This window comes from Mytilus californianus, unplaced genomic scaffold (assembly GCF_021869535.1).
Source record: "Mytilus californianus isolate M0D057914Y unplaced genomic scaffold, xbMytCali1.0.p SCAF_35, whole genome shotgun sequence".
Taxonomy (NCBI): Eukaryota; Metazoa; Mollusca; class Bivalvia; order Mytilida; family Mytilidae; genus Mytilus; species Mytilus californianus.
Window position 1 is genome coordinate 1,807,966 of NW_026262685.1, and position 16,003 is coordinate 1,823,968.

Genomic DNA, 16,003 nt, shown 5'->3' on the forward strand with positions numbered 1-16,003 from the left:
TTAATATCATATAACTTTTAAACGTGCGTCTTGTAATGACTTGATGACCACACTATAAGCGTATCACATTTTGTTTTTCAAGTTTGGCTTTACACTAACCCGAATAATTCAGTCCCACCCCGTGATCGACTCTCCCACTCGCGATGTTAATGTAGCCATCGTAGAGCAGTGGAATATAACGACTGAATTATTCGGGTTAGCTTTACACGGTAAATCTTCCTTTACATTTATCCAATTAAATAACACATTACGATATTTAAACCTGAGATTAGTATAATGTTTTTCCCTTATCCTGCTGATAACGAATACGATGATTCGAACACACATCTGTTTTATCCTTATACTAAACGCGTTATAAATATTTAGTGTAAAACGCAGTGGGAAAAAACTAGCAAAATTAAGATGTTTTAAAAATCTGTCAATGCATTGATGTACAAATATAAATGAACACACACGATATTATTTTGGAACTAGTTTTTGGTGGGTAGATAAATTTTTTCTCTATAACAATATAATGAGTTTATTGCCGATCAGTGATGCAACAAAAGTGTACAAAGATAAGAGGAAAATACGATTACTGTCTGTTAAGTTTTTCACTGAGGGGAGGATAGCTCCGACAACAGATAACATTTTTAGCTCACCGTTCCGAAGGAACGGTGAGCTTTTGCCATCACTTGACGTCCGTCGTCGTCCGTCTGGTGTAAACTATATTTCAAACATTTTCTCCTCTGAAACTACTGAACCAATTCCAACCAAACTTAAGCTGAATGATGCTTGGGTAGCAATACACAGTTAGGAAAAAAAACTTAAAATTGACACTCATAATTTTTAACCACCTTTTTTCCCTTCCTTTTTAACAAATAAAACTTTATATTTGTGTTATGCATGTGTGTATTTATGGAAAGAGCATCTTCCATAGATTTTATTTCAAATAGTTATAATGGTGAAATATAATCTCTTTTTGGTGTAACCATGGCAACAATCTGCATTTATTTGATACAAAATATTGCAAAAAGGGGGGTGAACATGCCACAAAAGACTCAAAATTTTGGCCCAAAGGAAAATTTCAATCCATTAGTGTGATACCTTTCCTGAAACCATACATATATATCTATCAAAAGGTAACAAAAAAAACATATGCATTTCTGCTCGTTTTTCCATAAAATTGAATTGAAAAGATCGAGGGTAAAATCTTTGTTGAAAATACTACATTAATTTCTGGACCTATGGGCGGTAAGGGTGTGAAAATACGGACTGTCAAACAGACAAATGGCCTATAAAACATGTTAAAAACAATCTAAATGTTCATATAAACCCACTTGGAAGGCTATATTATTCTTCAACTATCTAAAAATCAATTTTATTGTACAAAAATTAACTTTCATATTTAAAAAATTCACCTTGGCCAAAATGCGAAACTAAACTTCTAACTGTGTATTGCTACCTTAGGGTATCTAGAATAAAGTTCGTGTTTTATTTACTGTTTCGTCAAATAACATGGCCGCTAAACATTGCTAAAAATAGAACATAGGGGTAAAAAAGCAGTTTTTGGCTTATATCTCAAAAACCAAAACATTTAGAGCAAATCTGACATGGGGGTTAAAGTGTTCATTAGGTGAAGTTCTATCAGCCCTGAAATTTTCAGTTGAATCTGATAACCCATTGTTGGGTTGCTGCCACTAAATTGATAATTTTAAGGAAATTTTGCAGTTTTTGGTTATTATCTTGAATATTATTAATGATAAAGATAAACTGTGAACAGCAAAAATGCTCAGCAAGGTAAGATCTACAAATAAGTTCCATGATCGAAATTGTCAATTGACCCCTTAAGGAGTTATTGCCCTTTAAGGACAATTTTACACAATTTGTTTATCATGTTTTCAAACTTTAAAAAATCTTCCTTTCTGAAACTACTGAACCAATTCCAACCAAACTTAGGCTGAATGATTCTAAGGGTATCTAGAATAAAGTTTGTGTTTTATTTTCTGTTTCGTAAAAAAACATGGCCGCCATGGCTAAAATAGAACGTAGGGGTAAAATGCAATTTTTTGCTTATATCTCAAAAACCAAAGCATAAAGAGCTAATCTGATCCGAGGTAAAAATGTTTATTAGGCCAAGCTCTGTCAGCCCTGAAATTTTCAGATGAATCTAACACCCATTGTTGGATTGCTGCCATTTAATTGGTAATTTTAAGGAAATTTTGCAGATTTTGGTTATTATCTTGAATATTATTAATGATAAAGATAAACTGTAAACAGCAAAAATGTTCAGCAAAGTAAGATCTACAAATAAGTTCGATGACCAAAATTGTCGATTGTCCCCTTAAGGAGTTATTGCCCTTTAAAATAATTTTTTAACAATTTGTTCATTTAGTTTGCTTACTTTAAAAAATCTTCTCCTTTGAAACTGCTGAATCAATTTCAGCCAAACTTGGGCTGAATGAGTTTCAGAGTATCTAGTATAAATTTTGTATTTTATTTCTTGTACGTCAAGAAACATAGCCACTATGGCTAAAATGAAACATAGGGGTAAAATGCATTTCTTTGATTTTGTAGAAGATATGACAGATACAAAGAACATTTCAATGGAAGTTTTAAGCCATTCATTAATATATATTGAAAAGCAAAAATAATCATTGATGAAAGATTTAAGCAAAACATTACAGGTGAGCGATTCAGGCTCTTGAGAGCCTCTTGTTATATGAATTTTCACTCTTCAGTATTGCACATCAATGTTTCAATTTTGTTGCCACAAAAAAACAAAAAGTATGGATTCCACTAGTATTTCTCTACTTTGAACAGTTAAGTATATAGGCTGCATATATGACCAACTTACCATGTGCATTTTAACGTTCAGAGAGACATTTTTCTCTACAAATAATTATTTGGAAAAAGATCACTTGTATACATGTACCTTATTTATTATTTGTTTGAAGACGAATGTATCAAGTATTGACCTGTAGAGATAATTTTGACATAAAAATTCCTAAAAGTTGTCTTGAAAGTTTGTAGGATTGTACAACTGACCTTTCAAAGGTCATCTAGCAGTTGTTATACAGACATGGCTTCACTCCTGACTACACAAAGTCGTGCTATTAACATTTTCTTTCAAAAATCCACCAAATACAAAAAAAAATCTGAAAAAATTTTCATTATTGCAACCTATAAACCAACATGGCTATTACAATGTCGCAAACAAATTTGGATGGGATCTGTTTTTGCCAGTTGTGAAGTAGGTTTATCACTAGTGTCATAGGAATATTGAGCAAATTTATCGCGCCGAAAAACCGACCAGCATTAAGGAAGTTATCTTCCAACGGAAATGGATTAGTTTAATCATTATAATTTATATTGAAGAATATAAATTGTGCGTGTGTATATGTGTAAAACTTAAATAGGTCGTTTAAGGTTTGATTGTATTCTTGCTGGGCCAATAAAATGACTTGCTATCTAGGTTTGACGATATTTTTAGGGACAAGTACATCTTTTAAATCTGACAATATTTTCAAATATATATATAGTGACTCTTTTTTTCGTATGGATAAATCTATTTTTTCCATTACTGTATACGACCTGGCCATTATCCATTCTTTCAGTCTGTTGTTGTAACATAACTATTAACATTAACATCACTTGTCACCGATTCAAACGTTTGTTTTCAAGAAATATCTACCGTTTATGACAACATTTTATATGGTACCGTGGTCTTTGTCTCATTGGCAATGCTATCGCATTTCCTTTATATTTGCATAGTGAAACTATTTAAACAGTGTAATGGTACTGTATTACATTTGGATAGTATCAATAAGACGTACACATACATAATACATGTAGAATGATTTGTGAAGTGAAATGTCGTATTAAACCATCGATTTAAATTATGGTAAAATGTATAAGAAATATCATATACATGTATGCTATGAAAATGCATGTGCTTGTACATATAGAAAACGCAATTCAATCGATTAAAACAAAAGAACCATTAATTTTATAGGTTATAAATAATCCACAAAACATATGTACAACTGAATTGAAATTTCGTATCATGGTGCTGTGTTACAAAAAATGACTGTTTTCTTCTAAGCATTGCAAAGTGCTTGACGTTAACTAATATTGAAAAGCGGTAAACTTCATTAGGACGTGACGTGAACACCATTTTGACGTGATGTTATGTCATACAAATAACGTTATTTAAAAAATAAACCTCTTGACTTTATATCTTAGTAAATCTTTAATTATGCAAAGTAACATGCTGTTTTATAACTATATACTGTTTATGTTATTTTATACTGAATTGATCCCGTTTCTGGACAGTGTTTTGAAGTTTCGGTCCGCACTAAGAAGGTTAACCCTCCAAATTCGGATAATATTGCATTAAAATCGAGTTTTGAGATAGGTGTTGTTTTATTGTCTTTTCTATTGCATTATTCACACATTTACTGATTTCAGTATATAAACATCGCGACTCCTTAGTTACGAAATGTCAACAGTGGATTTGACGGTAGCTTGCGAGAAAAAAATGTAAATTCAAAATGGCAAATTTTGGGTTTGAGAATTAAAAGAATTAAACACATTTTTTCTAGTGGTTATTTAAGAAATAATTCATACAAGCTATAGATTTATTAGATTTTTTTAGCTTTATCTAACAGGGGGTAAAATAGAGCAGTCACACACACGGTATATCCACCCTCGCTTCAGTTTTTTAATGACCGTATAAATTTGTCCTATTAGAATCGAAATAATTCATGGAAGCCATAGATTTGTTGGAAATTCACACATGGCCTAGGCCGTGATATTCGCTAGTTTTATCCCTCGCTAACGCTCAGGATAGAATTCGAATATCACGGTCCAGGCCATGTGTAAATTTCCAACAAATCTATGGCTTCCATGAATTATTCCTTAACTGTATGCATCATACAAATGTTAAAAAGTCTATGTTTATTTTTCTTTCTATCAAATATACCTTGTTCAATGCTTACTTGGTTTTTTTGTAATAAATCTAAAATGGAAAAAAGCAGAATATTACAGTTATGAGAGTATATTTGATTAAGATAGTAAAAGTCATCGATAGGTATCGAATTCATGAAGACATTTCAATCTATATTTAAATAGAGTTCGCACTGTCAGGAAGTTCCACTTTACGTTCTCTTTGTTCGTATATGTCGGTACAAATACTGCGTTATTCTGTATTTGCATCGTGCATATTCTCTAGGTATCGATTGTTGGTGGTTTTCCCTTTTGATTATGTTTCTGCTATAAAGTCTATATATCTTATCATACAGACATAAGACTTTTTTTATTCTATAAATAGAAACCGTATTATTTACCAATTAACGGAATCGAACAAATCCTTGTTTTTTTCATATTTTGAACCCAGAGAACATAGAACAAGGGTTATTAGACCAGTCATCTCGCAAATTTTTGCCGTCACTTCCTTGAACAGCAATCCAAGCTTTCTCTCCTGTTACCATTTTGACGATAATATTAACTGTCCCTGACATGGAGTCGGATACAGAATCGCTGTCGACAACATTGGAAGCAATTATCCGTCCATTAACCAACAAATTACTTGTAAAGTCCCTCTTTTCTCTTGACACTGTTGTCCAAGAAAAGTGGTATAAGCCATCTTCTAAGCACGTGAATTTGCCTGTTGATCCATCATAAGCGTTGCCTTCATCCAGATCCACTTTGTCAAATGTCACCACAGTTCCTGACGACAGGTCGTTCTTTTCGGAACTCAGAGTAGCAAAAAATGCATACTTTTTGTGACCTAGAATGAATAAGTGATTTGAAACTATTTTACAGGATGTTATACTGAATTTGTTATATTTTACAGAGTAATGTGTTTAACATTCACTAATTAGAAGAGAAAAAATAATTTAATTCATATTTTTCATTATTATATATCATTGACATATGAAATCTGAGACTAAAGCTGTGATGTAATTGTTAATACTACTAATTTGGCACAATAACATTTTTAAAATACCGATTTACTAGTTTTCATTTAATGTTAGAAATGGAGATGGATATTTGTATAAGTTTTAAATGTTGAAAATGAAATCCATCTAATACAATATTGTATACTAGTATGTAAAATAAATTTTGATGAGAGAAAGCGAATATAGTCAACAAGTACAAATTTTAAGGAAACAAATTTGTCCGCTAAAATGACAGTAGAGAAAATAGATAAAAATTAGCTCAGTATTAAAAGATGCTTGATAAGGACATTTATCATAAAGTATGTGGTTTTTATTCCAAAATGACAAATAACTATATAAGTCGGAACGACGCAAATGCCAAGGCATTATTGTAAAATAAAATCAGTTGCTATTCCAGCTCGAGAACTACTGCAGTTACAAAAATTGTCGGGACAAGAACAATTTTCGTGAAATTTTCTTAGTTCAGGGCCCGTCATTCTATCAAACGTTGGCCAATTAGAACGAAACGCAAACTCGATCTGCATTATAAAAAGTTTTAAAAATCCGGTCGACTGTTTGATTTCAGAACAAATGAAGGAAGACGGAATGACGGAAGACGGAATGACGGAAGACAGAATGGCTGAAAAACGGAATGATGAACATAAGTAATAATACTTTCCGGGGAACAGAGAAAGGAGACCTTTAGAGGAAAATAAGGCATGTAATGTTATTATGATTGCTGTATTGTAAGATTGGACAAACACAAAACTCTTTCAAAGAGTGTATGTTTTATTTGTTCTTCCGTACGTCTTTACATCGTTTCAATCAACAGATCTTACGAAAAGACACATTGCCAAGGTGCAATTAAAGCCAAAGATGACAAATGACATCATGGTCAAAGAAGATAAAAGTCCCGTAAAGATGACGTGTTATGCACCTTACCAAAAACAGAGGCGTATTTATGTGTTTTTTCGACGGGTAAGTATGTAGTGGCATCTGTCGTTTTGCTCATAACAAGTAATATTCAGTTTATATCACATGTGGTTTGATTTTTCTTGTTAATTTCTCATTGGTTTATTTGGTCACGTGTTTTCAAATATATTTTTTGTATTTTTTTCACTATTTTGACATATTGACTCGACGTTACTATTTTAAATTGATATTGACTCCATGTTCCTAAAAATAGTAACAAAGAATCAATATCATTTCCAAAAATAGTAAACTTACACTATTTACATATGTAATATATAAATTAAGGTAGATCATAAGTATATAATTTTTGAGATAGAATTTTCTTATACTTTGCCAAAAGGAAGATTTTACTATGCTTTTTTCTAAAATATAATAAAAAGTATGGGTCACCGTGCTATTTTCCAAGCTATGAGTCGTTAAAAATTGCCTAAATTTGGTTAGATTGTTCATGAAAAAACACATTTGTGTGCATAAAAAAAATTCTATGAGATAGAATTTTGAAATAAATTGTAAGAAGATAGGTTTTATAATATGTTTTAAAAAAATAAAAAGATAAATTGGTGTCACCGAACTTGTCTTCTTGCTACAAGTAAAAATAAAAAATTTCCCTATCAGTCCAGTATATATTTTTTACTAAAAGAGTTATCTCCCCTTAAATGGCTTTTTTGAAAAAAATGATTCTAAAAAAAAACACAAAATTTGACAATTGTTTAAATATTTTGAATAGTACAATAAATCACCAAGTTTTCTTTATATAAATAATCAATCTAACCATTAAATTGCAAATCTGTCTCCAAATTTGCAGATTTGGGCAAATAACTAGACCAATTTTGTACTGAGATTGTACAATCCAAGATGGCGGTATACCATGAATCTACCTTAAGGACGTTCACTCAGTCAATACGTTATATAGGGACCTGTTAGATTATAATGAACCTCGGACTTCGTCCTCGGTCAAATTAATCTGAACTGGTATAAATATAACGTATTGACCTCGTCAAAAGTCCATAGTTGATAAATAATTCGCATTCGATGATGTCGTAAACGATGAAAGGATGAAAAGTGCCTGCTCCAACAAATAAAATACATAGGTGATAATCTGTGACATAGATATTCCTTTAAGATGGACCAAATCAGGATGGCGACTGAAAACATTCGAAGAGTTTACTAAAACTTTACCATAAAGAACACTTAGTTAATTAGTTTTATTGAAAGCAGTTAGCCTTTAATTTGTCAGTTAAATTCTAGTAGGAAACGCAAACCAAGGAATATCCTTTCATTTAGGAGATGCATAATCATTATATGATAATGCATATGAAGATGCTGCTGAAACATATCAACAACAAAAATAACAATCCACAGTGGAAAAATTAAAAGCCTCCAATCTTGCCACAATGTTAACCTCCAACTGACATTCGCTGTTTTTAAAAGTAAGATCTTCATTTGTTTCGAGCATTTTACGAGTATAACAAAAAAAGAATTAAAAGAACAGTGCTTTATTACAGTCTAGTACTAATGTATTTGTTGATATTGTTGAGAATAAGGTCCAGTACATGCAGGTATACTTCAGTAGGTTTGACAGAGATGTCACGTCATACCGAGTTCTGTTTAAAATCTAATACAAAATGATGGTGTATTGTCTAGTAAAAATAATATCTATTTTGAACTCTTGCTGCTTTGAAACCGTAAAAAGTCACACAGTGTTTAAACTAGAAGATTTATACAGACAAATATAGGGAGCAAAATAACCAATGTTATGATAGGTCGAGGCGAACATTACCTAGGATTGTGTGTTTTTTTAAACAATATTCTCAAAATAGATGTATAAAGAGGAAACTGTAGTTTTCCGATGTTCAAATCTCAAAGTCATTTAAAATATACAAATTACGTAATATATAAACATATCAGTGTTTGAGTCGAGTTACAGTTTTGATTGTACATTTTTAAATCAAAATTGTTCATATGAATATATGAACTTTTTGTCATAACGTCAAAAAAGAATTATTTTAGCTGAGTGACAATTGTAAAGAAATGCACAGATTTTTAGATTCGATAACCATGCATGGGCGTTATCTAAAACTAAAAGAATTTGATTTTTTACTTGAATAATTTCAGATTTCAAAAGTAGTCCTCGTGTAAATATTCCTTTATATTCTCAATTCACTTAAATGAATGCATTTTTTTTTTTTTTTTTTTTTAGTTCAGTAGACATCTTATTTTGGTTTAATTTTGGATGAAGTATATATAATTTTGGTGAATATGTAAATCACTCCTTTATGTACCTTTCCTTTAGTTTTTCAATTTTGTTGCCATGGATTAAGGTATTCTGAATCATTGTAAAAATAGCAATATAAATGGGGATATAAATGGCAATATAAAAGGGGATATTCATAGTTAGAACAACGTTTATATTTAAGACTGGAAGATATTAAGTTTAATCCAATGTATTTAAAACAACATTCGACCTAGAAGTTAAGTATACATAAAACACACCAGAAGTGTACATTTAAAGCCCTTGTAAAAAAGTAAAAATCATTGCAATCGATAGTGTGACATGAAGAGCCATAATTAACTAATATCACTCGTGACAATTTATAGTGTGATATATTTTAGTTGAATCTCTTCCGTTCACTGTAACTTTTTTAACGTACATATTTAATTTGTCCATATAATTGAGTATCTGCAGATATGTTACAAGTGGTTTTGGTCTTATAAAACAAGATAGTTACTTTTACAAACTACGAGGTGAATAATGTAACTCTTTGCATATTATTGTACAAACAGTTTAAGAAGAAATGAGTGACATACTCAGAACTTACCTTTTATGCTATCCTGAATATTTGATATGGCTTCTTCCATCTTAGTATTCACGGAACTTTCTAAAGTTCTGTTCAACACAACTGCAATTCTCGCTTCTACTTCTTTTTGAATATACAGGTTAATAGCCTCGTTAAGATCCGTCACGTCCAGATCAGCTTTCAGTGTCGCTTTCATACCATCTATAAGCGGCATTGAAATCGTACTACGACATTGCACCCCGTTACAGGAGTTCCTTTCTTCAACGGCATCAACAGTATCTATAAGTAGTGTGGTCACAAGACAATAAAATGTTACAGGTCTTAGACTCATTTTCAGATAATATTTCAGGAGAACCGTCGCTTTTCACTGAGTCTCTCCTAAGTAGATCCTTATTGTATTTGCGACTAGAAAACATAAACGTGTAAATTACATCATCATGGTTTGTTAAAAGTTGCGTTATTAGATTATATAAAAACGTGTCTGTTCGATTACATATATATAGATATATAATAATGTGCATCCAAGAGTCCTGATTAAGAGAAGTCATCCGGAGAAAATAATTTAGAAAAATCAACCGTTTGATAAAGGACAGGCAGCATATTGTTGCAGTGAATATTTAAAGCATATAAAGAAGCGCTTCAGACGCATGGAATTTATAAAGTGTTTTATAACATTTGGTCGATATGTCAATATATCTTAACGGAAGTTTATCTGGAAACATTGTTATAAACAATGCTATAAAATCCATCTGTTCCTGTTGGAACAAATATTATATACCCTTTATTCTGTCAGGTACAGATACTGTAATATTCATTCTAGTGGAAACAATATTCCTTCCATTTGGATCTTATATTATGAAGGAACTTCTATTCCATGACAGATCCCGCTGCTGCTGAACTATCAGTCCTTTATGGTTTTATCAGCTCAGTACTTCGGTACTGACATGTTTTATAACAAACCTTTCTTCAATTATCCGTTTATAAGTTAATAAACTATTAAGTAACTAAGGTTTTAACTCCCTCAAGCAAAGTTGACCATATATTAATTTGGCTATTATTTTAGATTTTTTTTTTTTATCGTATAGCTCTTCATTTGCTTCGGTTTTATCTGAAGCGCAAGATAAAACCAGCTATATCGCAATAGTAAGCATGCGTCCCCCTTCGTCATCTTCAACAGTCATAGTAATGTTAGAAATTATTATCTAGTAGACGCACATGGTTTTACTGTTTTCATTTCAATATTTGTTTGTTAGTACCAAGACCTGGTTTGGAAGAGAGTGGTTTTGGTAAAGTACCTTTAGATTTATTAATAAAATAGAATTAAGAAGCATTTTTCACAAAACAATTGAAATTTATAAAGTGAAAGAAAACAGAACGTAGCACACATTGACCAGTTGAGCAATGTTTAAGACCACATAAAACCTATAAAATTGATGCCTATTTTTTTAGGGAAAAAACGAAAACAAACTATTTACCTATTTTTCTTTGTTAATATTATATTAACTATTGCAAATTTGCCATAACCAACACAACTTACCATGAATTGACACGAATTGCTTTACTCACTGTCCTTAAAAATGAATAAAAATGAAAATACAAAATGTCAGTAAAATTTTTTATCTACACTAAACATCAGTTGATAATGAACAATATAACATTACATGCAGGTTATCGTTTCTAAATCCAACATTTCTTGAAAATATATAAATATTGATAAGTCGTTACTTTTCAAATTATAGTGTAGTTTTTCAAATGCTTTACTATTTCTCTAAACCTAGAATCTAAAAATACTAAAATTCTTGGTTTAGAGAAATAGTAAAGCATATGAAAAACTACACTATAATTTGAAAAGTAACGACTTATCAATATTTATATATTTTCACTTGAAATGTTGGATTTAGAAACGATCTTTTTACTTTTTTGCCATGGCGTTGTTAGTTTATTTTCGACTTATGAGTTGAAATGTCCCTTTGGTATCTTTTGCCTCTTTTTTTAAGGTGAGAGGTAAAAAGAGAGGCGAAAGATACCAACGGGACATTTCAACTTATAAGTCGAAAATAAACTAACAACGCCATGGCAAAAAAGTAAAAAGATCAGAAGACAAACAACAGTACACAAAACACGACGTATAAAAGCTGGTGGTGATCTCAGGAGCTCCGGAAGGGTAAGCAGATCGTGCTCCACATGTGACACCCGTCGTGTTACTCTATAAAATAATTTGATAAGTTATATCAAGTGATGAGACATCACGCAATAGCGGATTGGTAATCGACTCTTATCTAACCGTAAGACATCACCAAATTCTAGACCATCGGTCATGTAAAATTTTCTAACCCTGAAGGTTTTGCAGATCCTGCTCCACGTGTGGCACCCATCGTGTTGCTCATATAAGTACATACCCGGTGATAAGTCTAATACGGTAGGTCACATTCGGAGAAAAGAGGACGTGTTTACTACAATTGGAACATATCCGTCGTCATCTGTGAAACAGATATTCCATAACCGTCAACCGACTCGTGATGGCGTCCGTAAAATAAACGAAAGTATGAGTTCAACTTCACCACTTGAAACTCCTGGTTTAATAGCTTCCTTGTGAGCAGCAACCCTTTATCACGGAAATAATGATAGGAAATACAAGCCCTGGAATATCGTATCAATTGGAAGATATATACTCCATATGCAGGCGCTGCTTGAATGTGTCTTTGAAGTGTTTTTTTTTAGAAATTGCTAACTCACACACATACACACACACGTTAATGGCGCACTCCATTCTTGTTATGAAGTTTTTTAAAAAGTCAACACTGAGCAGTTGTGACTTAATAAGAAAAAGCGGTTGCTAAGATCTCACATCGGGTAACAAAAATGCCTTGTGCAAATTCAAGGAACCAAAAAAGTGGTTTAATCATTCATTTATTCATTCATTTTTTATGTTTTCTATCAATACGTTCAAATTACAATTAATAATATAGCAGCGATTAACCTTTTTTTAAATAATACCATACGTTAATATCTGGTGCAGACAAATTGGTACCGTTAATGTTATTATAACAATGTGCAAAGTTACTGAATTGGCTTGCATTATACATAGTATTACAATAGAACAGAATAGTAAGTAAATTCAATTAATACACCATTTAACAACACATACATGTACATACATAAATATATTGTTCTATGAAATGATTGTATTTAAAGTCGTTCTTTATTTTTCATTTTTATAGAGTTTTACATGTTTGACAGCCGTTTGAGTAATGAGAGAGTTGTTAAATGAAAGTAAATGATAAAGTTTTTCTCAAAGTATTAAGACTCCGAGCGATTTAGAGCATGACTTTTTGTATAGAAACCGGTCAATTGTGGACTGTATGCTTCTAGACAAGCTACTTGTCGTGTGATTTAATTATCTTGAAACATTGTCGGGGTATTTTTTACAGTGGAGTCGTCTTCCTTTTACCATGTAGAAAACAGCCGAGTTCGTTCGTTAGTCTGTTTTAGTAGCCTTTGATAAAGAAAGTTATAGAGACTTTATGTACAAGTATCAGTTGCTTCGTTTTAAATGGATAACATTCATAAGTTTATGCTATCACTTAATCGTTAACGTTGCTAGTCCCTAACCTATACGTTTCACCTATGATAAAATGAGTTAAGTCTTTCGATGCCGGCACTTGGATAACATTACACTTTAACTTTGTGTTAGCTTTTTTCAATCTTTGCTGAGAATAAAGTAGCAATTAAAGTTTGGACAGACAAAACGACTTTTCCTTTGGTGTTATTAATTTTCTTAGCATGTTTACGTTTATCAGTCGGTTCTATATTCGTGTTTGCAGTATTTCAGTTACATCATGAACTGGACAAAATAAAATACTACATTTTATCACATATAAAGGTTCGGTTTTAATTGTATAAATTTAAAGATTGTTATAGTTAAATGACAATACATTGATATGATTCATTTTACATCATAATCATACAGATGAAGGATATCTGTTATCTGAAATATTTATGGATACTTACATTTAATGTTTTATATTTTTAGACATTTTATATATATATATAGAAAAAAGTCAAATAGAATCCGTATGCTGGTAACATATAAGAAAATTAATATAAGATAATGACGGTTTCAATTCATCACTTTTACTGAATAGTAAAAGTAAAAGTGATGAATTGAAACCGTCATTATCTTATATTAATTTTCTTATATATATATAATACTCTAAATATCAGCACAACAATGTTAGATCTGCAAATTATAGTGGAGTGGCAAGTAAATGTTTGAGTATTCGGTAATTGTTGGCAAGTCAGACATCGTCTGTTATCACACGACTTGCACCATCCTGCAGGAGATATCGAGACAACACCGTCTGCACTGTGTCCAGCGCTCTAAACCACTCGGCCACCTAGACTGATCTAGTCTTATCTATATATATATAGATTTATTGTGAAAATATTATTCCACTAGAAGGACGTAAATACAAATGTACAACCCTACAGTCCGTGTCATTCCATAGTTAACCATAACACTCATTGATATCAAAAAATGGAATTGGAGGGGCAAAGGTACATCATGTGAGTATGATTCTGCAAAATTCTGTCAAGTGGTTCGGAAGCAGTGGCGAAAACGCAAGAGGAACAGAAGAACAAACGAACTGCCGAACAGACGATCGGACTATATCTCATTTTATATAGCGGGATATAATAACACAGAACTGCCAGTGTGATAAAGCAGAATATTATCCCTCATAAACAGAGCCAAATTTGACAATGTTTCTCGGGGAACAAAGCTGATCTAAAAATCCTCTCAGGTTTACCATATAATTATGTTTTATATACAAAATGTTAGATATATAGTTTCTGAAATATAATTATATCAATGTACAATGTGAAATTGTTTTAAGGTTAATATCTTTACGTAAAACAGAACTGCTGGCTTATTATTTGATAAAAAGAAACATCATCTAAATTATGATATATTGCAAATGTTTATGGGTGATTTTAAACAGCCTTCTTACGTATCATCTGTTTGAAGTTTATATCATTAACACAAAATTAACTATCCTATATAATATCTTATGTTGCATTTGAAGTAAAATAATCTGATACAAAGATTATTCTGTTTATTCGTGTGCTATCAATTACCAACAAGTTCTATCATAACCAATTTAAATTATAAGTATTCTCAGAATTACATACAATTGCTGGAACCGCACTTCATGTTTTAAATGTTGTTCACTACGTAGAAAGAGATGCGTCCATAAAATGAAGATATCTTGCGTATTAATTAACATGGGAACGGAGTGCTTGGATTTTTAATGTAACGTTTGACTGGTACAATATACCCTTATTTAAAAACAGGATGATGGTAGATCTTGCCAAAGTCTGGATTTAATTCATTTCACGGCTTGGAACAATTTAGAGCTTGGCATATTTTAAAGACACCAGTCTATTATTGAAGAACGCGGAGTTCTAAAGTTTTATTTTATTTTCTAATTAGTATTTTTATTGTCAATTTCCCCCTGTTTTTTTTTTCATTTACATCGTCAAAATCTAAAAGCTGTCAATTTATTTTCTGAATTTGAATATAATATAACTTCTGAAAGAGTTTTTGGAATTTTGGGTCCTCAATGCTCTTCAACTTTGTACTTGTTTGGCTTTATAACTATTTTGATCTGAGCGTTACTGATGAGTCTTATGTAGACGAAACGCGCGTCTGGTGTATTAAATTATAATCCTGGTACCTTTGATAACAATTTGAACAATCTTTACCTATGTTCATTACTATAAATGAATTTTAATTTTAATCTTAAAATTAAATTTCAAACTTAACATTTGAAAAGTCTGAACCTAAAAACGTTAAGTCTTGATATGGGTTTAAGTTATTTTGCAGATACTTTCCTATTGTAAATCAGTATTGTTTAGATATTTGGATTGCAGTTTATCCAGTACTAGCTTTTCATACAATTCAGTTGATTACTGAACAGTTTAAAATAGATTGAATACAAAATGTATTGATTGACTGTAAGAGACGTGTCTGAACAGCACTGAATTTAACACAATGGATAAGTTTGAAAATTGACTGAAAAACTGACGTTTTTTATTTTAACGAACGTAATCTATGTATTACTGGTAAATTATTAAGCCAGGGATTTCGTTACCACAAATTACTTAAAACATTTACTAAATTCTTCCGCAGATATAAAGATTTGGTTTTGAAGTTTGGTTGTACCTGTAGAAAACTTATTTCAAACGGGATTGCACATCCTCATTTTTACGGCAATATTGTTTACCGTGCCCGGAAATTTAGAAACGATCCTG

General features: G+C 31.5%; 1 long non-coding RNA gene across 1 annotated transcript; it reads right to left on the bottom strand.

The window, feature by feature from the left end:
- Window positions 1-3,961: 3,961 nt before the first annotated feature.
- On the bottom strand, window positions 3,962-10,114 carry LOC127736708 (uncharacterized). The gene is made up of 2 exons (XR_007999138.1): window positions 9,713-10,114; window positions 3,962-5,770 (listed from the first exon to the last, which is right to left on the bottom strand). It is a non-coding gene; the product is annotated as an uncharacterized LOC127736708 (long non-coding RNA).
- Window positions 10,115-16,003: the final 5,889 nt, after the last annotated feature.